The sequence below is a fragment of the Mus caroli genome, unplaced genomic scaffold (assembly GCF_978045245.1).
Source record: "Mus caroli unplaced genomic scaffold, Mus_caroli_1 scaffold_20, whole genome shotgun sequence".
Classification (NCBI taxonomy): domain Eukaryota; kingdom Metazoa; phylum Chordata; class Mammalia; order Rodentia; family Muridae; genus Mus; species Mus caroli.
The window spans coordinates 13,549,830-13,561,530 of NW_028227275.1; the positions used below are offsets into that span (position 1 = coordinate 13,549,830).

General features: G+C 44.3%; 1 non-coding gene across 1 annotated transcript; it reads left to right on the top strand.

The window, feature by feature from the left end:
* Window positions 1-11,085: 11,085 nt before the first annotated feature.
* On the top strand, window positions 11,086-11,189 carry LOC115030031 (U6 spliceosomal RNA). Its single transcript, XR_003835623.1, has one exon. It is a non-coding gene; the product is annotated as a U6 spliceosomal RNA (small nuclear RNA).
* Window positions 11,190-11,701: the final 512 nt, after the last annotated feature.

An 11,701-nucleotide genomic window follows, 5' to 3' on the forward strand; every position in this document is an offset into this window, starting at 1 on the left:
ACAACACTGGTTCTAGAACACTTATTTTTTCATAAGAGAATTACTGGCTTGTTTACTCCATAAAATTAGTTATTCTGCAGATTCAAACTGGATTTTTAGATATAAACAACAGACAAAACACAACTGATTTTTGAGTACGTTGACAGAAGGTAACCCTGGGAAAGTGATGTTCTTAAGGTCTTTTTATGTCATTGGACATAAAGGATTATTGGACATCAACATTCTGCCATTAATAATGATATAAGCAGGTGCTACATGTGTGCTTTGTTAGAGGTGGTGGGATACCATAATAACCAGGCTCAGCCTGGTTACACCTTGTACATTTGATAAGCTGCACTTTGTAGTAGGGAAATTTTGAGTGGGTTCAATGGGTAAGCCGCCCACCTCGCTCCTTTGAGCTTCCGTTTGCGCTGCAGAACTTGTGTTGATTCTCATTGCTGTGTGCATTGGGCTGGGGATGGGATGGGGTGTGGTCACAAGTGGGGGAAGGGAGGTTGCTCAAATCTTTTCTAAATAGAGGTAAGCAGGGGATGTGAGTTTGCGACCTGTGAGGAAGTCTTTAGAGACTTTGGGTTGAACGTAAGCTTTGGTGAATAGAAGTGATACTTGGTAGGTTTACATTTCCCCCTCTTGATTCATTCCAGTGGTAAGATGGTTTCAGCACGGAAGAGGGATGAATCAGTCAGAGGATTTGAGCTCTTCTCCTGAGTTGACCTTGCAACCAACTCTGGTTGTTCACATTAGCAAACACAACGCAGCTCCTTGCCCTTACTTCTCTGACAGATTTTGAACAGAAAGTGATCTCCATGCAAATCTGTGCTGCCGTGGCTCCAGTTTGGATGCATTTTGGTATTGCATTAGTCATGTTTCCTCAAGAGAAATAGTTATGGGTAAAATGTCCTATTAACAAGGACTATGGTAATACCACATAAGGTATGCTAGTGGCTCTGGTGGGGAAGTAAACATATATTAGGATTTCACAAATTAGACACCAGTGTGTATCACATAGATTCAATCAGAGCCAGCCCTGGAGAGTATAGGCATAGAAATAATTTTCTCTCATGACCTTCCTTCCTTATGTCTTCACTGAGACAAGGTTTCATTATGTAGACTGGGCTGGTCTTTATCTCTTCTTTTAAAAATACATATGATTTGTTTTGTTTTGTTTTGTTTTTGCTTGCTTGTATATGTATTTGTGTGTGTGCGATGTGTCTGCAAAAACCCATGGAAGCCAAAAACAGCATCCAATCTCTGGGAGCTGGAGTTGCAGGCAGGTGTGAACCATCCCACATGGATGCTGGGAACCAAATTCAGGGCCTTTGCAAGAGCAATAAGCATTCTTAACCACTGTGCCATCTCTCCGGGTGTGGAACGCTTGATCTTCCTGCCACAGTCCCCAGAGTGCTAAGAAATCAAGTAGATTGAAGACCACTCTTCATAGATCATCTTCCCACACCCGGGACTTCAGACTCAGTCTCCTCAGTCAATTCTTGTCATCCCGGCCATGTTCCTAACGTCTAAACATGGAAATCTTAAGGGAGAAAAGATTTGGAGTTTGTAGTCATTCATTTGGTTTGGTTTTGGTTTGCTCACAGTGTCAGTGGGCTCAGTCCAGGGTGGCTTTGCCCTGTGTGCTTGGGCAGGATATTGTGATTGGCTGACCATGTGACAGAGGGATTCTTTACCTAGGGTCAAACAGGAAGCAGAGAGCAAGGGAGAGACAGGGGTCCAAGTCTATCCTTCAAAGCCATGGCCCCAGAGACTGTGCTCTAACTAAATCCCTCCTCCAAGGTTCCAGAGCCTCCAAAGTAGCACTACCACCTAGAGAGCAAGAGTTCAACAAGTAAGCCTGTAAGGATGTTACGCCCAGGTCTCGGGAACCCTAGAACTCTAAGAATTGCAAGTCCAATGTAATATAACAAAGAGAGCTTTTATTCACGAGTCAAACCCGGATCGCAAGCCTTCCCCACTGCGCAGGTTAGGAATGTGATGCCCCCATCCAGGGGGCTTAGAGTATTTATACACGCACATGCATAAGCAGGGGTGCTCAGACTTTGGGGATACGTGACAGGGAAGGTGACAAGGGGAAGCCTTCCTTCAAACCTGATATTGTTTGTTCAGACAGCAGGAGCAGAATCGTGCAGCTGGGAGGGGGGACCCTTCTGACCTGGGAAGGAACTTTATGGTGCTGTCAGAAGTTAGTGAACTTTTACAAGCTGGTCACAGCTCTCTGGGGACACTTACTCTCCCTTCTCTCATGGTCCCAGAGTGGGCCACTTATCTTTTCAAGGATGCTTGGTCCTTGTTTCCTTCAAGAATGGGAACCATCGGCACCAGAAGAATGTTAGTTATCTATCAAGGAGAGTATCAGCCTCGAGGACACAGAGGCTGGGATATGTTGCAGTTTGTCTATTCCCAAAGCCAGCATCACCCCCTGGGGCGGGGGGAGTCTGTTAGGGGGAAGGGAGTGCCACCATGAAAAGGGGACTTGCAATATTCCGGTGCCAGGCTGGGCCCTCTCCATTTGCCTTCTCTGAAGGGCTGGAGGCATCGATGCTGGGAAAGGGGGAAGGGGAGGGGAGTTCTAACTGCGCAGGCGGTGGGAAAGTGCAGAGGCGGGTTTCCTGCGTCTCTTCTGGGAGACTTCATATTCCAATCATCACGTTGTGGGATATCCACCAGAGAAGACTGCTCCCACGCAGCAGGCTTCATCTTTCATCTGTGACGTCACGGATGAGCACCTGTAGGTTGGCATCCAGCAAGAGGTCATCATCAAGCAGAATTAATGGCTGATGGTGTTGGGTTTCTCAAACCGGACTCAAGGGTGGTCCAAGAGTAGGGCCTGGTACTGGGTCACACAGGCATTAGACAGCCAGCATTCTGGTGTTTCTCAGAGGAGGCCCTCAAGGGCATGGGGTGCTGTGGGTAGGTCATCTTGACCCAGAGTTAACCTTTTTGTTTATTGCTTTGTGTTAGACCAGCAGTAGCTGCCACAGCTCTTAGATAGGTGGGCCATCCTGTGGCTACAGGGTCCATTCGTTTGGGCAGGTACATCACAAGGAAATTGCCTGGCCCCAAAGTTTGGGTTAAACCCCCCTTTTTTCTTTTGTTTTATGGACAAACGTTACATCAGGAAGTACTAGGGCAGGAGCTGAAGTCACAGCTGGGTCTTTCAAGCTTCAGATGTCTTTGTTTAGTCTCAGTCCCAATCAGGGACTTAGCGCCCCTCTTTGTGCTGGTGTATAGAGGACTTGCTAGTTCCACAAGCTGGTATTCAGAGGTTGCAACTGCAATATCCTGCTGCTCCTAGGATCTCTTGCAGCTCTCTCTTAGGCTTTGGGGCTGGGATCTGAAGGATAGCCGTAATTCTACTCTGAGACAGGCTCCTTTTGCTTCCCCTCAGCTGGTAGCCAAGATAGGGAGCCTCTGGTGCACAAAGTTGGGCTTTCAAGGTCTGTAACTCTTGCAGCAGTTCCTTGGTGGTCCTTTTATACCTTTCGTTTTGGAGGCGAGAAGGAGGTCATTTACATATTGTAAGCATATGGTTTCGGGAAACCTCTGATGGAAAGGCAGGAGGTCCACGTGTACTGTCTCATCAAACAGCACTGGAGGTTTTCTAAGTCCCTGAGGCTGCAAGTTGCCTACTGTAACCTCTCTCAGAGTCTGTCCATTTAAAAGCAAAGATGGGTTGACTTACCTCTGCCCACGGGAGGCTGAAGCCTGCATCTTTCAGGTCCAAGACACTGCACCTACCTGTTTCTCTGGAGGAATCAGACTCATGAGAGTCAGAGGTCCCAGGTTTCTTCATAGTCAGGAGAGACATATTCCAGTGTGACCAATGGGGCACCAAGATTTCTTTTTCTCTGAGCCAGGCAATATGGACTGCAAGTTTCTTTTTGTTTACAGGGTCTTGGGGTATTGTTTAATCTGGATGGAGGTAGCTGGACTGATGAGTTAAACAATTTCAGGAACTTGATGTTGGGCCAGTCCTGGGGGTAGGGGGTTGGTTTCTGCCCATACTCCAGGGAATCTTTGTTATCAATCTGAGAGATAATCTAACTATATCTATTGATTGGAGATAGAACTTTCAGCTAGGAGATATTCTTCTGACAGAGGGTAAGACATCAAATTTTAGCTGGGTATCTGTAAGTTTAATCATGTCTCGTTATGAGAGAAGGCGGCAAAGGCTTTCAGTTTATACAAAAGGCCTTGTCCCGTTCAGTTGACCTTCGAGCTACCTCCATCAACTGGGACCTGCCTATACCTTTAACTTTTCTAACTTTTAAAAGTTTTTTTTCTATTATCTGGAGCCTACTGGGTGACAAAGAAAAATCATTTTAGCAGCAGCCTTTAATGCTTCTAAAAAGGACCTGGTGAAAATTGTTTAAAGTCTCCTTGGTCTGTGTAGGACAGAAGGGAAAATCTGTTCTATCCAGGCTGTGTTGTCTTGCCATGATCCCTTCCCCTGGCCTGGGAGTGGTTGTTCTACTTTTTTTTTTCTTCAGAGCATTTGAGTTTTCCAATTATATATTCAATTATATATTCAATTATATATCCAATTTTATATATTATTCAATAATTTTATATATTATTCAATTTTATATATTATTATATATTCAATTATATATCCAATATTTCCAATTATATATCCAATTGTATATTCAATTATATATTCAATTATATATCCAATTATATATTCCAAATATATATTCAGGATTTGAGTTTTCCCATTATACAGATGGTTGGTTGGAAAGAAGAGATAAATCATGAAGGAGGCAGGTGTGGAGCTTTTTCTTCTCCTTTGAGCTCATCCCAAGGGAACTCTTTCCTTCCCTGGCTGCTTAGAGCAGGTCGGGGAGCAGAGGGAGTGCTTGCCTTGGGGAACTGTTTCTCAGGCCCTGTGTGCATCCCACTTTGATGGCAGGAAGGCCCAATCCTTCATTACCTCCACACAGGGACCAGGACTAACTCTAACCGTGAGCAGGAGCCAAGTGAGCGCTTCACAAGGCAGAGGACTTGGGGAGTTCCTCTGGATGATCCGGCAGAGCCAAAAAGATTCAGGTCCCCAGTATGAAAGAGTAAGTCTTAAGCCAGGGTAGGTCTCAGAGAAAGCCGCAGGTCAATACATGGAAATAGAACTAACAGAAATTCATAGAAAGACACATACACATGGATGGGTGGAGGGGGTGACAAATACAACCAGGGGTGGCCATCACACATTCATACACATGAACAGACTGGGGGAATCTAGTGACATCTCACATGGATCCTGGACATTGGATCACCTGCCACCCCTGACCTGTCCTATGTATCTAAACAAAAGGTACCTTAACCAGACTTACCTCCAGAGGTGACACCAGGTAACTTTCTGTTTTCCTATGGGGCAGAGGTGTCAGGTCCCTCCAAAGCATTAGGCAGTGATTGAGCAAAGAGAGTCGTAGGGATGTGGGACTCAGGCTGTGCATCCCCTAACTGAGACTGTGCTAGGAGCTCCTTGACCTCACTCTTCCCTACTCCAAGGGGCTCTGAGACCCTTGGTGTCTTGAGTTCTGGTTTCTGGGATCTCAGTGGGAGCTCTAGAAATGTTGTAGGGTATCCACCAAAGAAGGCTGATAAGGCTTGGGCTTAAGCCAATAGAATGGATTTATTAGACAGCCAGCAACTGCACTGGGTGTTTGGGATCCCACTGTAGCACTGAGCCTCTTCTCCTCATGAACTTTTAAGCACAAAAACCATATTCTAGGTTGACAGACTTCAATTAACGAGAACGGTTAGCCAGAAGCAGAACCACAGAAGCCAGGAAGCCAGGTCAGTGCATTTAGAGGCTTCCCCAGAACTATGGACTTTGATAATAAGCACATAAGGTCTTTCTCTTCATTTTGACAAGTGATACTGTCTGCATGTTGAATTTTATGATATGACCTTGTCTTAGTCAGGGTTTCTATTCCTGCACAAACATCATGACCAAGAAACAAGTTGGGGAGGAAAGGGTTTATTTGGCTTACACTTCCACACTGCTGTTCATCAACAAGGAAGTCAGGACTGGAACTCAAACAGGTCAGGAAGCAGGAGCTGATGCAGAGGCCATGGAGGGATGTTCCTTACTGGCTTGCTTCCCCTGGCTTGCTCAGCCTGCTCTCTTATAGAACGAAGACTACGAGCCCAGAGATGGTCCCACCCACAAGGGGCCTTTCACCCTTGATCACTAATTGAGAAAATGCCTTACAGTTGTATCTCAAGGAGGCATTTCCTCAACTGAAGCTCCTTTCTCTGTGATAACTCCAGCGGTGTCAAGTTGACACAAAACTAGCCAGTACAGACCTGAATGGTACTTCCATCATGGAGTCAGTTGTGTTAAGCTGTTGGTGACTACTAAGGGATGAGGCCTTGTTACAGTAATATCCACACACCTCGTGCCCACTCCTCCTATGAGGTAGCATATGTTGTCCATGTATCCAGAAAATAGAATGAAATAAGGTTGGTAGAAATCAACTTGTGCCGGGCGATAGTGGCTTGTACCTTTAATCCCAGCACTTGGGAGGCAGAGGCAGGCGGATTTCTGAGTTCGAGGTTAGCCTGGTCTACAAAGTGAGTTTCAGGACAGCCAGGGCTATACAGAGAAACCCTGTGTCGAAAAAACAAAAACAAAAAACAAAAAACAAGAAAGTGAGAGAGAGAGAGAGAGAGAGAGAGAGAGAGAAAAGAAAGAAAGAAATCAACTCGTTACTCTTGCTATAGGAGAACAAGTCAGACAGTATGGCATAAGTAAGTATATGTTGGGTAGCACACAGAAAATACCGATTTTAAATTCAAGCTTGTATACAAGTACCCATTGGCCTATTGCACTCTGTTAGCACACAAATATTATTTATCAATTAAGAATACAACTTAGAAAAATATACAAGTTTTGCTAAATAACATGCCAATAGTACAATATCTTTAAAAAAACAGAGAGAGAGAGAGACATTCTCAGGAATGACAGAAGAAGCTACACATTTAACTTCTCTGGAAAGCAGATGTTTCATTTGTTTGTCCCATTTATCCATTTTTCTTTGCCTGAATTGGTCTTGCCCTTCACTCCCTGCACAGGAGGATGAAGCAGGAGAATCAGAGTTCAAAGCTAGCCTTTGGCTATAGAGAAGAGCAATTCTGAAGACGTGTAAACACATAAACATCCCGGGCCCAGCAAACCCTTTTTGAATGCCTACTGTGTTTGGCCATCTTCTTGCTAGCATGATGCTAGGGTTAAAGAGACCATTATGCTTCGAATGACAAGGTCGGGAGTGCTAGGAGGAGACTTGAGAGGTCTGGGCATGAAGAAGACAAGCTGGCCAGGGGATATGAAGGACTCGAGAAAGGGAACAAAGTCACTCTTGGTCTTGGCAGCCTCTGGCTGGCACCCACAGGGTCTCTCTGAACAACATGTGCGGGCACTATTTCTCTTTCATGGATTGTTCTACTTTCTCTAACACAAGTGATTAAATCACGGGTAAGGATAGTTCTTAACATCTACTCCAGGAAGGGGCTGCCACAGACCACCCAACAGTTCTCAGGGGACTGCACGGCACTTCTCAACCTGTGGGTTATGACCCCTTGGGGGTTGAATGACTCTTTCACAAGGGTCGCCCAAGACCATCAGAAAACACAGAGATTTACATTATAAAATTTCTACCAGGAGGAAAATGACAGCTATAAACTAGTAATGAAAATAATTTTATGGTTGGGGTTCACCACAACATGAGGAACTGTATCAAAGGGTCACAGCATGAGGAAGGCTGGGATCCACTGCATTAGAGCCTTCTTCGGGATTTCAGAGTATGCTGAAGACCAGCGGAAATATCCAGCGTCATGGGCTGAGTAGCTCCTGGAGTCTAGGACTTTCCATTCATAGCCTGCCTTTGTTGCATTGGCCTGTAAGGCATTCTAATAAATCTATGTATAGAGAGAACATTTTATAAGTTGTTACTCTAGAGAACCCTGACTAATACACAAAGGGTCTGCATCCTCACTATGGGATTCACGTTGTCACTATAATATTGCTTACAATGTGGCTTTTATAGCCCTCTCCTTTTGTGTAGATGGTGGTAGAAAACACTCTAAAAGGAAGATCTAGTCCACCATGATTTGTGACAGAAAAAGAGTCATGAGCATGTCACCCATGTCCTAATTATTCCTTAAAACTTTAAAACCCACAGCGTAGACCCCCAATATGAAGCTCTGCCTCAAGACTCCAACTCTCGAGAGTGTTCAGTTCAGCTTCTCCAGCTAAACTGCTGCTAAACTGCTGGACAAACCTTCACTTAAACTCTGCCTCTTGACTGAATTCATACCCGAGAAGACAGAGACCCCACATCTGCCACAGTATAACAAAATGAGATGTGACTTTAGTTCCTGTTGTTATACGCTCCTTTAATCCAGATCTTTTGAGTAGGGAAAATCCAGGTCCATAGCATCTTGACCATCTATGGAACTGTGTGGCCTGCTGTTGCCAGGAGCCATTGTCTGCTGACTTGGAGCTCCAAAGAAGACTGTTTATTTGGGATTTTGTTTGTTTGGTTGGTTTTTCGAGACAGGGTTTCTCTGTATAGCCCTGGCTGTCCTGGAACTCACTTTGTAGACCAGGCTGGCCTCGAACTCAGAAATCCGCCTGCCTCTGCCTCCTGAGTGCTGGGATTAAAGGTGTGCGCCACCACGCCCGGCAAGAAGACTGTTTAAATGTCCACAGGTAGGCCAGGTTGTTCCTCTCCTAAGCAATCATATCTTAAAGGAGTCTTTTTTTTTTTTTCTTTTCATAAATACATTTGTTTTAAAAGAACAATATGTCTGCTGCCCATAGTTCTACTGTCTGGGCCTTACTTACAAATGAGGTTTAAGAGGATGCCTGGTCTCAGTCTCTATGTGAACACTCCAAAGAATAGGCACCAGGAGAAATGGGAACTTCAGAGGAAGGACATCCCGCTGTAGCTAGGTGCTCCGCCAGCCACTGAGAAGCAGGAGCAAGCAATGACCGACCATCCTGCAACTGAGCCGGGGGCTGCTCAGGCCCCGGAAACCACAACCATTACCTGCTGACTCCGACATCCTCTGCAGCTCAGAGTCACCTGTCTCTTTCTCTTGATCAGCAGGTGAGGAGAGACGCACCCATCTGTCCATCCACCTTGGGCAACCTTCATCAGATGACAGAGTTGGGTGCTACCTTTGTTCGGTGTCTATCCTTCTGTGTTCTCTTGCTTATTCAGAGGTGTGAGAAAGGACGAGGGGATTTCATTATTCAGATACATAGAAAGGCTTGAAGAACAGGGCATTACTTTAGGGACCCGTGTCCAGCGTTTCTGGATGATCTCATCCTACTGGGCACCTGGATGAAAACATCGGTTTGAGCCAAGCATCGGTTTTGTAAATAATGCTTTACGTTTAAGGAGCTATCATAATTATATATTTAGTTTGCATTTTTGGCTTATTTTTGTCTTCATTGCTGGTGTTATTACCGGGAAGTGAAACTAATATGCTAACAAAAATTAGGAATAGCAATTCTACCTTCTGATTACAGTTGGATTTACTTTTAAAATGTTTGATAATTAACTTTACCATTTCTGGTTTATTTATTTTTGTTCATGTGCATGTGCCTGCTTCCCTGTATGTGCACCCTGTGTGTGCAATACCCATGGATTCCAGAAGAGGGCGTTTGATCCCATGGAACTGGAATTACATGCAGGAATGAGTTGCCCAATATGGGTGCTGGGGATCAAGCCTGGGTCCTCTGCAATATTAACATCTGAGCCATGTCTCCAGCCCCTAGTTTTACTTTTAAAAGCAAGAAGAATTAAGAATTCTTTTGGAAGTTTTTCTTGGTAAGGTCTTACTTCTTAATGTAGCTATTGACCCTTAGTATTGTAAGCATACCATAAACAAAGCCTTAAGTCCACAGAATCTTTCCCTGTATTCTTCTCTACCTGGGACTTAACTAGATTCCCCCCTCCCAACCCCATTAAGTAAACTTAAAAAAAAAAATCTCAAAAGGCATTCCCTGAGTGTGATCTCTGGAACTCAAAAATGGAAGGAGAGAAATGACTCTACCACTGGCCTCTGATCTCCACACCTGTGCCATGGCACGTGTACATCACACACACACACACACACACACACAGAGAGAGAGAGAGAGAGAGAGAGAGAGAGAGAGAGGTGGCTTTAATTCCAGAGTACCTGAAGCTGAGACAGGAAGGTGGTGGGCTGGAGGCCAGATAGACCTGAGATACTTTCTCAAACAAAACACAAAAAGCACTGGAGTGGGGTGTAGCTCAGTGCCAGGGCATTCACACAAAATAGAAGAAATAATATACTACATCATGTTAGAAAGAAAATCAGTGATGAGAGATGCTTCTTTATCTGATAAGGGATTTAATATTTAATAAGACTCGTGATCAATATGGTGGTGAGATACTGAATTTTTTTTCCTTTAAAATTAAGAACAATCCCCAGGGCCACAAAAAAATTAAAATCCAGCATAATAAGGATGCTCACTATAGTCCCTTCTGTTTGAGATTCTCCTGAGGGCCCAAGAGAATGTAATGAGGGAGGAAAAAATAAATATAATGTATAGGGATTCAAAAGAAAAATAAAACATTTGCAGAAGATATAAATGAGATTCTAAAACGTCAAAAAAAGAACCTCCAAGCAAATCTCCCAACACACATACAAGAAAGTTTACTCCATATAAAGTCGATATGGTAAAAAGAAATCTCTTAAACTTCTAACAGAAAATGAAATGTCAACGGGTATTATTTCAAATAGCACATTAGACGTCACCCAGATGCAATGGTGCATGCCTACCGTCCCAGCTACTCACGCGTCTGAGGCAAGTGCTGGAGGCCAGAAGCTGGAGCTCAGGCAGGGTAAAATACAGACAAAGTAACTATAGAATGTGTACACAGTTGCCGTAAAGCAGACGAACAGATACGCCATAAACATTAAGACATAGGAACCGTATGCTTATAAAAACCTATAAACTATAAAATACATAAAACCATGGAATACTATTCCAAACCCCGGGGCCTTAGTAAATGGAGGGTTAAAAAGAGCTCGCAGGTGTTTGGCCCAGCAGCACATATACTCAAATTGAACTGATTCAGAGATTAGCAGGGCCCCTGTGCACAGATCACATACAAATTCATAAAACGTCCCATATTTTATTTCAAGGAACAAAAACAGTTCATGAACCAGAAGGCTCTATATGTTAAAGATGCCAGTTCCTTAGGTAGCCTGTGGGTTTTGTGCCATTCCAGTGTAAAAAAAAAAAATCATAGCAGGTTCTAGCGTGTTCGTGCATTTGCGTATCATCATAATTAAGAAGCTGGTTCTGAAGTTTAACTGAAAATATAAAGGAGCAGCCAAGATGCATTGGAAAAGAACAAAAAGGTCAATGACTTACTCCACTAGATAACTTGGCACGGAGGCAGTGCAGAGGTGGAGCAAGAACAAAGCACGGACCGGTGGGAATTGGAGTCTGGAAGCCTCCACACACAGACAGAGACGTCTTTCACGAGAATGGTAGCCCCACAAAGAGATGGGAGAAAGACTTACCTATTAGTTTGTTTCAGTGCTGGAGGTTGAACCCAAGGCCTTGTATGGTGGGCCTCTTGCTACAGCCAACACACACACACACACACACACACACACACACACACACACACAGAGCATTCCA